We start from the raw sequence: 12,849 nt of genomic DNA on the forward strand, positions 1-12,849 counted from the left end.
ATTGTCAGATGCCTGAGTGGTTCATATAACCCATCATGGACTATATATCTAGCATAACATCTAAAGCTAAGGATATTTCAATACTATGAAAAATGACTATGTATCACATACTTTTCAAGAATCCAACATGGTAGCTGACTTTATAGCTAGTGTGGCTACAAAATATAATCAACAAATGAGGTAGAAAGGGGAGGATAATATTGCTTCAAACATTACATGTCACATATTAATTATGATAAGATTAATGAAAAATAGGGAAATTTTCAAAATGAATGAACTGGTACTTCAAAGTGTTGTAAATCTAATGGGGAAAGTGAGATAGTAAGAGGTGGGAGGGGATGGGGGTCAATCAAGATCTATAAAACTTCTCTTATTTCAAACATGAAACATATTTGAAATCACCACATAAACTATCATTTAAAATATTCATCTCATATCAATGTAACCTTTCAAATCAAAACTCTACCTTCTAACTATATAACTGTAAACTCACAAACAAATAACACATTAACACATAGATCTAGTAATGTAGGAACCCTCCAAGGTGAAGGTAAGATTGTGGTGGGGATGATACCCACAAAATCTTCACTACTATAGCATTAAAGTTGTTCCTATTAAGGATACAATATTTTGATCACTTCTTATGATCTACCCTGTGAGGGTTTTACCCTATTAAAGGTTAAAAAGACTTTTAGGTTCTACCTTGGTTATAGGATTTTACATCACCATTAAGTGAGTACTCTATTAAGAGATCTATATAAGCCTGTTAAAGCTAGTCTGTTAAGAGATTTAAACCCTGAAACACCTATTAGAATATTTAGTACTTGATCCTTTGGTTATCACTTCAATGCTTGATAAAAAATCTCCTCTATCCAATCTAATATCACCTTGGTGTGATAAATCTTCTTTGTCTCTTCTTAAAACTCTTCATTGCACTACTCAGTCTTCACTCTTTGATTCACCTCCAAAACTTTGCATGCAATCAAAATCTTCACACATAAACACCGATACATACAAACTAGGTCATAGACCCTCCTTAAATATATGTTTGGGTGAACATTCTAGATCCAAATCAACGATCTAGAGTCAATTAGTTTGCTACTTAGTCCTTGTATTTTTTTGATTGGTGGATTTCCTTACCTAGGGATTAATGAACTTTCTTTGAAAATGTAATCACCTCCTTGATTACCTCCTCGGTCCTCAAAACATTCTTCCAGCTCAATAAAAATGGTTTAAATTAGATTATGTGTCATTCCAAATAAAAATATAAAACTCTGTTACTCAACACCTACATTACCTTGATGCTTGGCATAAACTATTTCATCATGTTTTCCCTCGTCCTTAACTATGATCAACATAAACTAAATGACTCGGCCTCTACATCACTTAATGTCAACTACTATCCCTAACAACCTTGACAAGCACTGGAGTACTCGACAACCATTAGTTTTCTCAGCAATAACTACTACTTGACACATAATTTAGAATATTTACAAGTCTTCAATAGTTAGCTTGTGCTATATAGGATGACTCGGTCATAGTGATGACCTAATAACCCCACCTTGTGAATGACTAAGTGTTTTACACTAATGGAAAAAATCAATAAGGGATAAACACAAAGTGTTGAGTTGATGATTATGAGGCAAGGTGGAAGACTTGATGCTAGTTGTTGTAATTATTGTCTTTTTCTTCTACATGTATTATAGGTATTTTTTATCAGAGTTTTCTTCATTCTTTATACCCAATATGTTAATTGTGATCTTTTATTTAAAATCTTATATGTGATTTGTGATAGTGGTGCTTGTAAGACTGAGCGTTAGAAGGCTCTAAGGATTTGGAGGTTTTATTAGACCAACATGGGTGGGAAAAGGTTTTGTAGAGAACCTATTTCTTTTAAGAAGTACAAGGAATGCAAGAAAGTTCAGGAGACTTTAGAGGAAGGGGGCCTTACAAAATTTATAGTAAGGCTCCATTGTGGTAACCCCCTGGTCACAAAATTATTCCACAAACATTGGAATGAGAGATCACTAATATTTCAAGGGAATAAGGTTACAATCAACAAAGACTTGATTTCTCAGGTCACTAGATCTTGATTGTGGGGAACTTTTTTATAGAAATATAAAATCATCAGAGGTTATTGTCAATCTCTTTCCCAAGAATAAGGAGGAGAAAGATTCTTTGGTTAAATTGGGTAACACCTATTATTCTCCAAGTTTAATTAAGAAAATCTAGAGGATTGTGCTGAGGGTTATAATGTATTATGCCACTTAAGATGATCAATTTTTCTAGAATTTACACCTATCAAAAATTTTAAATCATTTTAGGTACAATAAGAGAGTCTTCATTCCTTTTCATCAACTTACTTGTCTTAATGATAGCATCAATGGTAGTCCTCATATGCATAACGGTTTAATGGTTCTCATTTGTAAGCATCTTAAGGCTAATTTTTTGGGGATGACTACTCAAGAGAATCTTGAATCTAGGGAGGAAACATAAGATTCTGAGTCCTTTGATGATTATATATTTTTTAACATGGATATGAGTGAAGGCTTCAAGTGTGAAGATGATGAGAAGAAAAAGTGTTGAAAAAAGGAAAAGGAAAAAACCCTACTAAATCTGTGAGAAAGAAGAGAAAGGTCATTAAGAGGGAAGTGTCATCTAATGAGGATGATAATGAACAAGATGCTGAGATGGAGATAGATAGGGATGAGTTGAAGACTCAGAGCAAAAAAAACAAAGTGCACTACTTAGTATGTGACTAAAGGTAAGGAGAATCAGGCTAGGGAAGAATTCTCCCCTCATCGTAATTTATCAGATAATGACAATATTTCTCATGTCCAAGAGGATAACCCTAAAGATAATTTTACCTAGACTAAGGTTCTTGAGAATTAAAGGCCTCTCAATTTGGATACCCTAAAGATTAGAGTCCTTAGTTAGAAGATAAATATTTGGTTTATCAAGCACATGAAGATGGGAGATGTGACTTTGGATCAAGTCATCAACCCTTCTATACCCATACTCAATAATATTTGTAGAGAGAGGATGCATGATGTTCTTTTAGCTACTAGGAATGGTGTTATGAATTTCTATAAAGTTACCAAATGGTTTTTTCATAAATTAAATGATGGTCACCTTAATTTCAAGGCTCTGGAGAGCAAAGTTGATATTGAAGATGTAGCACTCACTGCTAGGAAAATGGTGAATGGTGTCAGTTTGATAGGTCAAAATAATGGGGACGCTACTAGAAAAGGGTTGGGTGTTGTAGGTCTCAAAGCTTTGGAGGACAAGGTGTTGACTCTAGAAGGTAAGGTTAATAGTATTGATTCTGCCCTTAAGGGCATTGTTGACCACAACTTTAAGATCATGGAAGTAAATGAACACATAAATATCCTCATGAGAAAAAATAGGTAATACCAACATGGATAAGACCCTCATTCATGTGGTTGATGATAAATACTCACCCATAGATTCTCAAGTGGGTCCCAATAAGAGAACTAGAGCACATACTAAGAAGAAAAATGTGTCCCCCTAAAATAAAGTAAAATAATTGAAGAAAGATGTCGGGGAAATGGAGAAGCCAGAGCTTGAAGTGGCAGAGTTTCTTAAGTGTTTGGAGTAGCATTCATGTGTTATGTCCCTTTTTGTCTTATTTTGTCTTTTGGGTTTATGGTTATCCTTTTGTTGTCATGCTGGTTGGTTGGCTTTTGTTTTCCATTCAAGCCTATCTTTTGTTTATTCCTATTTTATATATAGGATTTAAAGGTTTATATATGGTGTTCTAAGCTATAAAGGGTTTAAAGGCCCTTTCAAAACCTTTTTTCCTTTAGTAAAAAGAAAATTTCCATAGTGATTTAAATTTACCTTTAGAAGATTGTACTAATAATAGTTTTTTTTTAATCATATATTTGTTCTACCTAATTTATCTTTTAAAATTTTATTATCGTTAAATATAACTATCAATGAAATAAACACTTATTTGAGGTTCAAATTTAGTTTGGTCGATATTATCCTCATTCAAACTTTAATATAATTAAGTATAATTCCTCATGAGAAACTTTAAAAATATTTAAGATCCTAGTGTCACTTATATATAGCCTCCTCACTAGGAGACATGGAGGTACACGTTAGTATTTCATTTAAAACAAACTAGATACAACTAATTCAAATTCACTTTTATAGAATATCTCTTGAAAGATATTATTAGATCATAAGATCATAAGTCCAACCTTAACTAGGTTAGATAATTGACATTCAAATTTTGATGAAGTAAAGTAAATTAGACTAAATTTATATGATAATTTTAAGCAACTTGAAGTTCTAAGAGATCTCAACATGAAAGAGTGTAGAATGTGTGATGGGGTACAAGAAATAATGTTCTCTCATTATACATAGTTTATATGAGTATGTAATATATTGCAATAGTAAACATATTTACTACATGGCGTTTAGAGATATATGGAAATAGTTACTACGAGATTTACCAATGAAGCATCTACCATACACAAAAGTAAGGTTGTAAAGCTCATAGTTTTGATTCAACTAGCTAGTAGTATTTGAACCCATGAAATGGGAAAGGAGTTGTAATAGTCATGCATAAGGCTCCACCTTATAAAGAACACATGATAGTTCATTATTATGATATGGTAAGTAGAAATTATGTAAGAGAACCTTGTGGAACACCAAGAAGTGTCATTAGATGAGGAGATATATAGGCTACACAATGGATGCTTAATTTGGTAGACAACAATAGGTGTAATTTTATGGTGGAGATTGGTAACAAGAGGGAAATTTATTAAGGTGGATGAACATACATGTGAAGTAGATATGATAGATATTTTGTTCAAGTTCATGAAGCATATAAAACTTAGTAACATAATCATGTTTCACTCAAGAACCAAGAATTGCTATATATAATTCTAAATTAAGACATGGAGAAGAAATGTGTAAACAAAGTATTGTTAGATGGAGTTGAGGAGAATAAAGATGTATCCCTAGATTTTTGTCACGAGGCAACAATTCATCATAAAATATTACTGCAACAACAAGAAGTGGACTATTGAGCAATGCCTTGGAAGTAATGGGAATGAATTTACATGATACTGGGGTGTTTTTATGCCTAGAATAGGGATAATTTGGAAGTGAAGATCTTGTTGGATGGAGTTGTAATATAGTCATGCATTAGGCAATGTTGTTGTGATAATTCCTTATGCTTTGATAAGAAATTTTGTTCATCCTCCTTATTCTATCAAGGAAAGTCAATCTGCAATGAGAAACGAGCAATCTATGCTAACAAATGATTATTGGTATGTTGGACACATGGAGGTTAAATTGTATGTTAGGCGATGATGGAGAGAAATGACTTGTGCTAAAGGCATAGAAGTGGAAGAAATGATGCAAAAACTTAGTTAATTGCTTTCTTGCAATAAAATAGTCAATTTTAACAATAAGTAGGGGCTCATAATTTTGTAGCCCTTAATGTTTGATGTAGGGGGATCATGTAGACATTGCAACAATTTCTATCACAAATTTTAAATATTAAATTATGATTTATGTTTTGAAGTTGCTATCCATTGCTAGCTAGGTTAATAGCCAACTTGTATATACCAAAGAACTTAGTAAATTCAAATTTTCTTGGGCAATTTTTCATATTTGTTATGTTTAGCTTTTAGCATTGAAACTGAATATTAGGAAGTCTATGAAGAGAGCATACGAAAACAAGAGGGGTTATAAGCAAACATAAGAAAAGAAAAAATAGTTGCACCTAGAGAAAAGAAAGACTAGAAGACCATATAAAAGGAGATGATGCGTAGAAAGTTAAAGACTCATAATAGACAGAATTTTAATAATGCTACAATAAACAAGACTCATTGCTGAAAACTTGAATTCGAAGGGCCAAGAGGAGTATAGAAAAGAAGCTATGATTCCTCTAAAGAAAATTTAATGTTCATGTTATTAGTGAAGGAAAAAAATCCATGAAGAAAAAGTTTATGAAATTTGAACAAATATTAGAATAAGGTGAGAAGCGTTTATTTTCAAGGAATATTTAGAAACTCATAATTAATTTTAGTATTTGTATGCAAATGTCATAAAAGTGGAGCTGCCACAATTTCTATAATGTAATAAAAAACAACATTATGATCAATGATTCATTTTTCCCTTTGCTCAATGTTTATTTTTCACTTTGTCTTTTCCCATCCGGAATACATGGGAAGGTTAATTGAAATTATGTCATTTGAATATATGTGCACTTTTTGTCTTCCGACAAACGTAGTCTAACTGGAGCTTTTAAACGTCTAGTCGCCGAAAGCTTCCCTTTCAAGTGCAAGCAAACCAAGAAATGTTATATCATTATTTTTGTCCGCTGAATGGATGGTTAGTTAACAAATCATTCGGAACAAAAAGGGCATAAGAGCATTTGTACGAGTTCTTATTCTTATTTTATTTAAATTATATTTTAATTTGTGTACAAGTCTTTGGAAGGGAAGTACAAATATATATTTTTAAGTTATTTCAAATTTGGCACTTTAAAATAAAATTAAAAATGATTTGTTTATATTTTATATAATTCTTAATAAAATGAATGTACAAATCAAATATACAATTTTCAAAGGAAAATCCGATATCATATATTCCGGAGTATTTTGTCAATTGTCCTTCAAAGATACATGAATTTAATTAAAAACAACATTCATTGCACATATTTAAGATTTCCTAGTTTTGTCATCTCTTCATCAAAATATAATTAATTAGTTAATATGAAAATTTTATTCTTATCTATTCATTATTATAAATTAGAGTAATTATGTTATTAAATCTTTTAACAATTTTTTATTAAAATAATTCAACAATTTAATAAAATGATCAAAAAAATATTTGAACTAGTTTTTATATTATTTAAATTATTTTCTAACATAATTACATTGAAATTTTTTATATTGAAATTTCATACTTTGTAATCTAATGTGAAATAAGATGAGTATTGGTCACATTCCATACTATTCTTAATGAAATGAATATATATAATTTAGTTTACAGTCTAATATCATATATTTGTTATTATCTCATTCTCTTTTAAAGATACACCAAGTTGACTACAAACAACATTCAATGCATGTGCATTAGATTTTACTATAATCATCTCCTTGTCAATAAAATAAATATAAGTAATTAATCAATATTTATTTATTTAGTCTCGTCTATTCACTATTCATATAGTTAGAATAAATTTACCACATAGATTTATGAAATGTCACATAAATTTAATATTCTATTTGTTTTACAAATTACAATTACAAAAGGATTAAACTCCATAATGTGTCATTTAAGTGGTTGTGGTGGTGTTGTGACCACCAAGGTTCAAACCATCACTATTGATATTGTGATCACAAGTTTTTGCCCTCGTTGATCTAATGTGCCCATAGACCTTTGAGTTGAAGTATAGTTAATTGGGGACGATGTCCTTTATTTAGGACCCAACATGTTCACATCTATATGTCAAAAGTCTATATTGTGATATTGGAGGGTGTATCATGTCAATATCATTAGTACCTTCAAAAAATATTACATTGACATTTTGAAAATATCGTTGTAAAATAATTTGACGTTTCACACTTTGTAATTCATCCTTAAATAAGCGAGTTTGGATCGTGGAACATCTAATGTTTTTCTTAATGACAAGAATGTATAGATTAAATTTACTTTAAAAAAGAAAGGCTAATGTCATATATTTTCTAGTATTTGGTTATCCTTTAAAGCTACACAAAGATAGCTAGAAATAATATTCAATGCATACAAACTAGGTTTATTAGTCATCTCTAAGTTGATGAAGTAACTGATTTGCCTATTCTTATTTATAATATTAGAAGAATTTTCTCTCATTTATCAAAGTTAGTGTAATAAGTTTAATATTCTATTAATTTTCTAAATGTTTTTGAAATATAAAGTGACCAAAACAAGGGGGTTAGCCCTTACAAGAAAAAATCTAGTAACCAGCACATTACCAGCAATGTCCACCAGCAAGCAAAAAACTATCTAAAACATCGAAAAGCCAAAGAGTCTTCAGTAGAAACTAAACATCATAATACTAGGAACAACTAAACTAAAAAGTCCAGAAAATCTAATACTACGAAAGTTCAACCAGATAACTATTGGCAACACAGGACAACACCAAGTCTTAATTACAACTGGATACCAGCAAAACCAAAAACAACAGATAAACATAAAATTGTTGGATCCGAGGATCCCGTTAAACTAAAAAACTTAAATTTCTTTTTTCTCCTTTCCCTTCATAGCCAGCAGAATCTGAGACCAGTCATCAGCAAGGAATTTGTAGAGTAGCTTATGGTCCTCCATATCCATTCTAGTATCCTCCTTTTCCTGCACCAGTAGCTGGAGGGTGGTGGCCACGGCGTGGGTGACTTTGAGGTTAAATTTAGAGAAGGTAAAGAACCCTTCATCTAATACTTTAACCCTCTTTTCCAGCTTGGCATACTGGTCCACCTGCTCCTCAGTCTCTTCCTCGGCTTCCATTTCCTTCTTCCTTGTTTCCTCCTTGGTATTCTGGACCTGGATTTTATCTTGCAAAACCTTAGGAATAGTAAAAACCTTAGAATTTTCCTTGGCCGAGGATGAAATGGTTATGGGGGAGGTATCCATTTTACTGCTTTCTTTACAAAAGGTTATGGGCTGGAGGGAAAAGCTTGCAGACAATGTGTAACCTCTATGGTATCAACATTACCCGCAGAAACCTGAGTCTGAGCATTCTCAACAGAATTATCTTCCGAGTTTATACTTCTTTCCACCTCCTCCTTACCTCCTTCTTCTTCCTCCTCCCTTTCTTCTTTATTATTTTGTGAGTCTTCCTCCTTAACCTCCTCCACCCTGAATCTATTGGATTTTTTTTTATGCCTTGCTTGGGATTGGGCAAGTCTTCCAGATCTCCTCCTTGCCTTACCTCTGGCCTCCTCCTCTAAATCCTCTTCATCCACCTCTACGGGTTTTTCAACTTTTATCTTCTTATTACCCTTTTGCTCCATAGTCGTATCAATTTTTGTTCTTTTTCTTATTTTCTTGGCAAGGGGAGGGGTGGGGGGTGTGAATTTTAGTGCTCGTACTAGTGCTCAGGGGTGAATTCTGGTGGTGGCCTAGTTGTCAACCACCACCACCCTTGGGGGACATAAGGCAAGGTGAAATTGGTAGAGGCAAAAAATTAGGCCTTGATGGATTATGGTATAGTTTTTCCCTTTACTTCTCTTTTCCCTAATATCCACTACCATATCCTCAAGAGAATGCAAAAGATAAAATAGGATAGAAATGAAATCCCTATTTCTAAAATGATTTAAAAAAGGGAAATGGTAGTAGTAACATACACCAAACCTACCCTCCAGTGTCAGATACCTCATGAGAACCAAGCACACATCGTCCCATGGGGCTAGCAGCTTGTCCCTTTTAAACCCTCCTCTATATCGAACCGCCTCCTCATCTTTCGCAAAGAAATTATTCATGATGGCCTCGTCAACAGTTTTAGTGACCTTTTACCATTTTTCCCCCCTCACTAAAAGGTCAATCGCCATGGAAATCACTTCCTCAATCACTTGGAAGGTGATTCCATTGATGGTGACCTTTCTGTCATTCCACCCATTGACAAATTGGAGGGCACAATTCTCGTCCTACCACTCCATCGACTGCATGTAGGGCAAAATACCCCCTTCTTTCAGCAGAAACTAGGTGGCCATCCTATCTTTGAAGTTCTCAATCTTCGTGGACTCCAACCTATTTAGCTTCCCACCCATCTCAATTTTTCCAATTTCTGCCTCACCTTCTTCAGTAATGATCATTTGAACTTCCTCTTTTGCGATATCTCTACAACTGCTATTCACCTTAAACCCTTTAACACTAAACCAAAAAAATTTCCAGACTTGTGCTTGATATGTTTCAAAATCCCATGCAAAATTATTGTAGAATTTGTGTTTACATAGCATCATTATTTTCACACCCCAAAAATCTCTGACAGTCTGATAAATGATATCCATCGTACTTTTAAATGGCGTGTAATTTGAAATTTGCGATGTGTTTCCATAATTATGAAATGACATCCCTCTTAATTTGCATTCACTCCTTATTTTTTTTGTACGGCCACATCTCCTCATTCCCAATAGAGCTTTGTTAAATTTAGTAGACATCATCACAAAATTGCCAAATTTGGTCCTAACTCTAAATTTAATAATCATAATTGAATAATATTCCCGTCCCTTTCCTTGGTTATCAATGACATAATATTGTCATTGAGATCAACCAAATCCCTCCAACACATTATTGTCATAGTTTTAAACCCCTCAGCAATTGCTACATCTACCACCTTATTCTTCTCCCTGTAAATGTGTTGCAGGTGGACACTCTCCATCCCTTCTAACATTTGCTTAATATCCATTATGGTATTTTGAATATTCCATCTTGATTGGGCGGCTCCCTTGACCATATCAATGATTAATTTTGAGTCCCCCTCAATTGTTATTTCCTTAATTTTCATTTCCCTCATTAGCTAAAGGCCCCAAAACAATGCCATTGCCTTGGCCAAATTATTGCTTCCATTTCCCACTTTCCCAACATAGACCAACAATGCATCACCATTCCTGTCCCATAACACTCCTCCCACCACTCCTATTCCTCCTCTGGCAGCACCATCAAAATTTAGTTTAAAATGTGAAAGGGTGGGTGGTCTCCATTTTTTTTTCTATCTCTTCATCATTTTTGAGTTATCAAATAGGAAAAAATCCTCATGACAGCCCCATTTTTCAGTCATTAGTCCTTCTTGTCTACTTGGTTCCTCCTTTGGCATCTTACATCTAGCCACTCTTAAATTCTCCTTCAATAATTTCTCCATTATTCCAAAGACCACCTCCACCGATTTATTCTCCTCCCTGAATATTCTATTATTTCTTTCTTTCCATATGTGCCAACACAGATATGGTGGAACCATCTTCCATAGCAAATTCAATCTAGGGTGAGCACAGGGATAGCTCCAATTATCCACAAATTGTCCCAAATTGTCTTTCATAACCCAGTTTAATCCAAATCTCTCCCAGACCCTACTCTAGATCTCTAACGCAAACTGACATTCTAGAAATAGGTGAGTTATGGTTTCCTCCTTTTCCTTGTAGAGACAACAACGATTAGTAATATAAAAACCTCTACTTTTCATATTGTCCAATGTTAAAAAAATTCCATGTTGAGTTGTCCACCAAAAAAAATTAATTTTAGGAATTAGGTTACTAATCCAAACCTTAATCCACAATTGCGAACATGGATGCTCGCTAAATAAGTGTATGTAAGCCGATTTAACAGTGAAACTACCACTTGGAGTTAAATCTCAAGCCGTGGTATCCTCCTAGAAAAGTATAGGGATTCTCTGTTCCCCAATCAATTATTCTAATTCCTTGAGAAGTTGAATGTCCTCTTGAGAGTAAGTTTCCTTGACAAGCTTCCTCCACTTCGTCCCCTGATCAATATAATCTCCAACTCTACTTCCCACATCTTCTTTAAGCAATTCCCTTAACCTTCTAAATTTGTTGAAGACCAGTAGTTTCCCTCCCATCCACTTGTCTTACCAAATCTATTACTAAAACCATTTCCCATAATCATATTGTCCCTTCCCTTAACAATCCTCCACTTCTAACTATATTCATCCATATTTTAGACCCTCCTGGGAGGTCATTATTATATAGATTCCAATTGAAAGGGGAATTTGATAGATATTTAGCTTTCCTAATTTTAACCCAACCTATATTGTCTTCCCCTAATCTCCAGCCAATCTTCATGAGTAGAGCCTTATTAAGGTCTTGCAGTCTTGTCACTCCCAGCCCTCCCTTGTTCTTTGGTTTGCACACCTCCTCCCACTTGACTAGACTCACTTTATTTTTCTCCTCTGTCCTTGACCATAGGAAGTTCCTTTGTATCTTCTCAATGCCATATTTTGGTTAATTTTGAATAGGGATAGGAAATAAATGGGGATACCTTGAAGAGCCACTGAAAGTAACTATAGCTTTCCAGCATTGCTTAGTATCTTCCCTTTCCATCCTGCAAGTTTCCTCTAAATTCTCTCCACTATCATATTTCAGAATTCATTAGTCACTTCCTTAGTGGTAAGTGGTAATCCCAGGTAAGTATTCGGGAGGCTAGTAGATTGACATTCCAAAATATTTCTTATCCTCCTTTGTAATGAGGCATTAGTATTAAATAAATAAATCTTACTCTTATGATAATTGACTTGTTGAATTAAGCTTTCTTCGTAATTGTGTAGAATAGTCTTCCAAGCTTAAGCCTCAATAACTGAAGATTCTCCAAATAGGAATGTGTCATCAACAAATTGTTGTAGGACTTTAGTATCTGTTGTAGTAGCTGGCTTAGCCCTCTTAACACAACTAGTATTCACAAGTTTATAGAAAGACCTCCCTAGAACTTCAGCAATCATAATGAAGAGGTAGAGGGAAAGTGGGTCACCCTGCCTTAGTCCTTTCTCCGCCCCAAAGTTGCCCCAAGGAGAACCATTTAAAAGGACAGAATATTGAACTATGTCAACCATCACTTTGATTAGGTTTCTAACTTTGTTACTAAACCCCACTCTTTCAAGCACCTCAAAAAGGAAATCCCACTTAACCTTATCATAAGCCTTGAAGATATCCAATTTTAATGCCATCCCCAGTTTTTTGTTTTTCTCCATTGAGTGAATAACCTCATGTGTGGTTATAGCCGCATCTAGAATTTGTCTTCCTAGAACAAATCCTTTCTATGGATTGCCAATTATTCTTTCCAAAAAAGGCTTTATTCTATTCACCAAGACTTTAGCAAATA

Source organism: Cupressus sempervirens, chromosome 11 (genome assembly GCF_028749045.1).
Source record: "Cupressus sempervirens isolate cs-2001-9-10 chromosome 11, ASM2874904v1, whole genome shotgun sequence".
In the NCBI taxonomy this organism is placed as follows: Eukaryota; Viridiplantae; Streptophyta; class Pinopsida; order Cupressales; family Cupressaceae; genus Cupressus; species Cupressus sempervirens.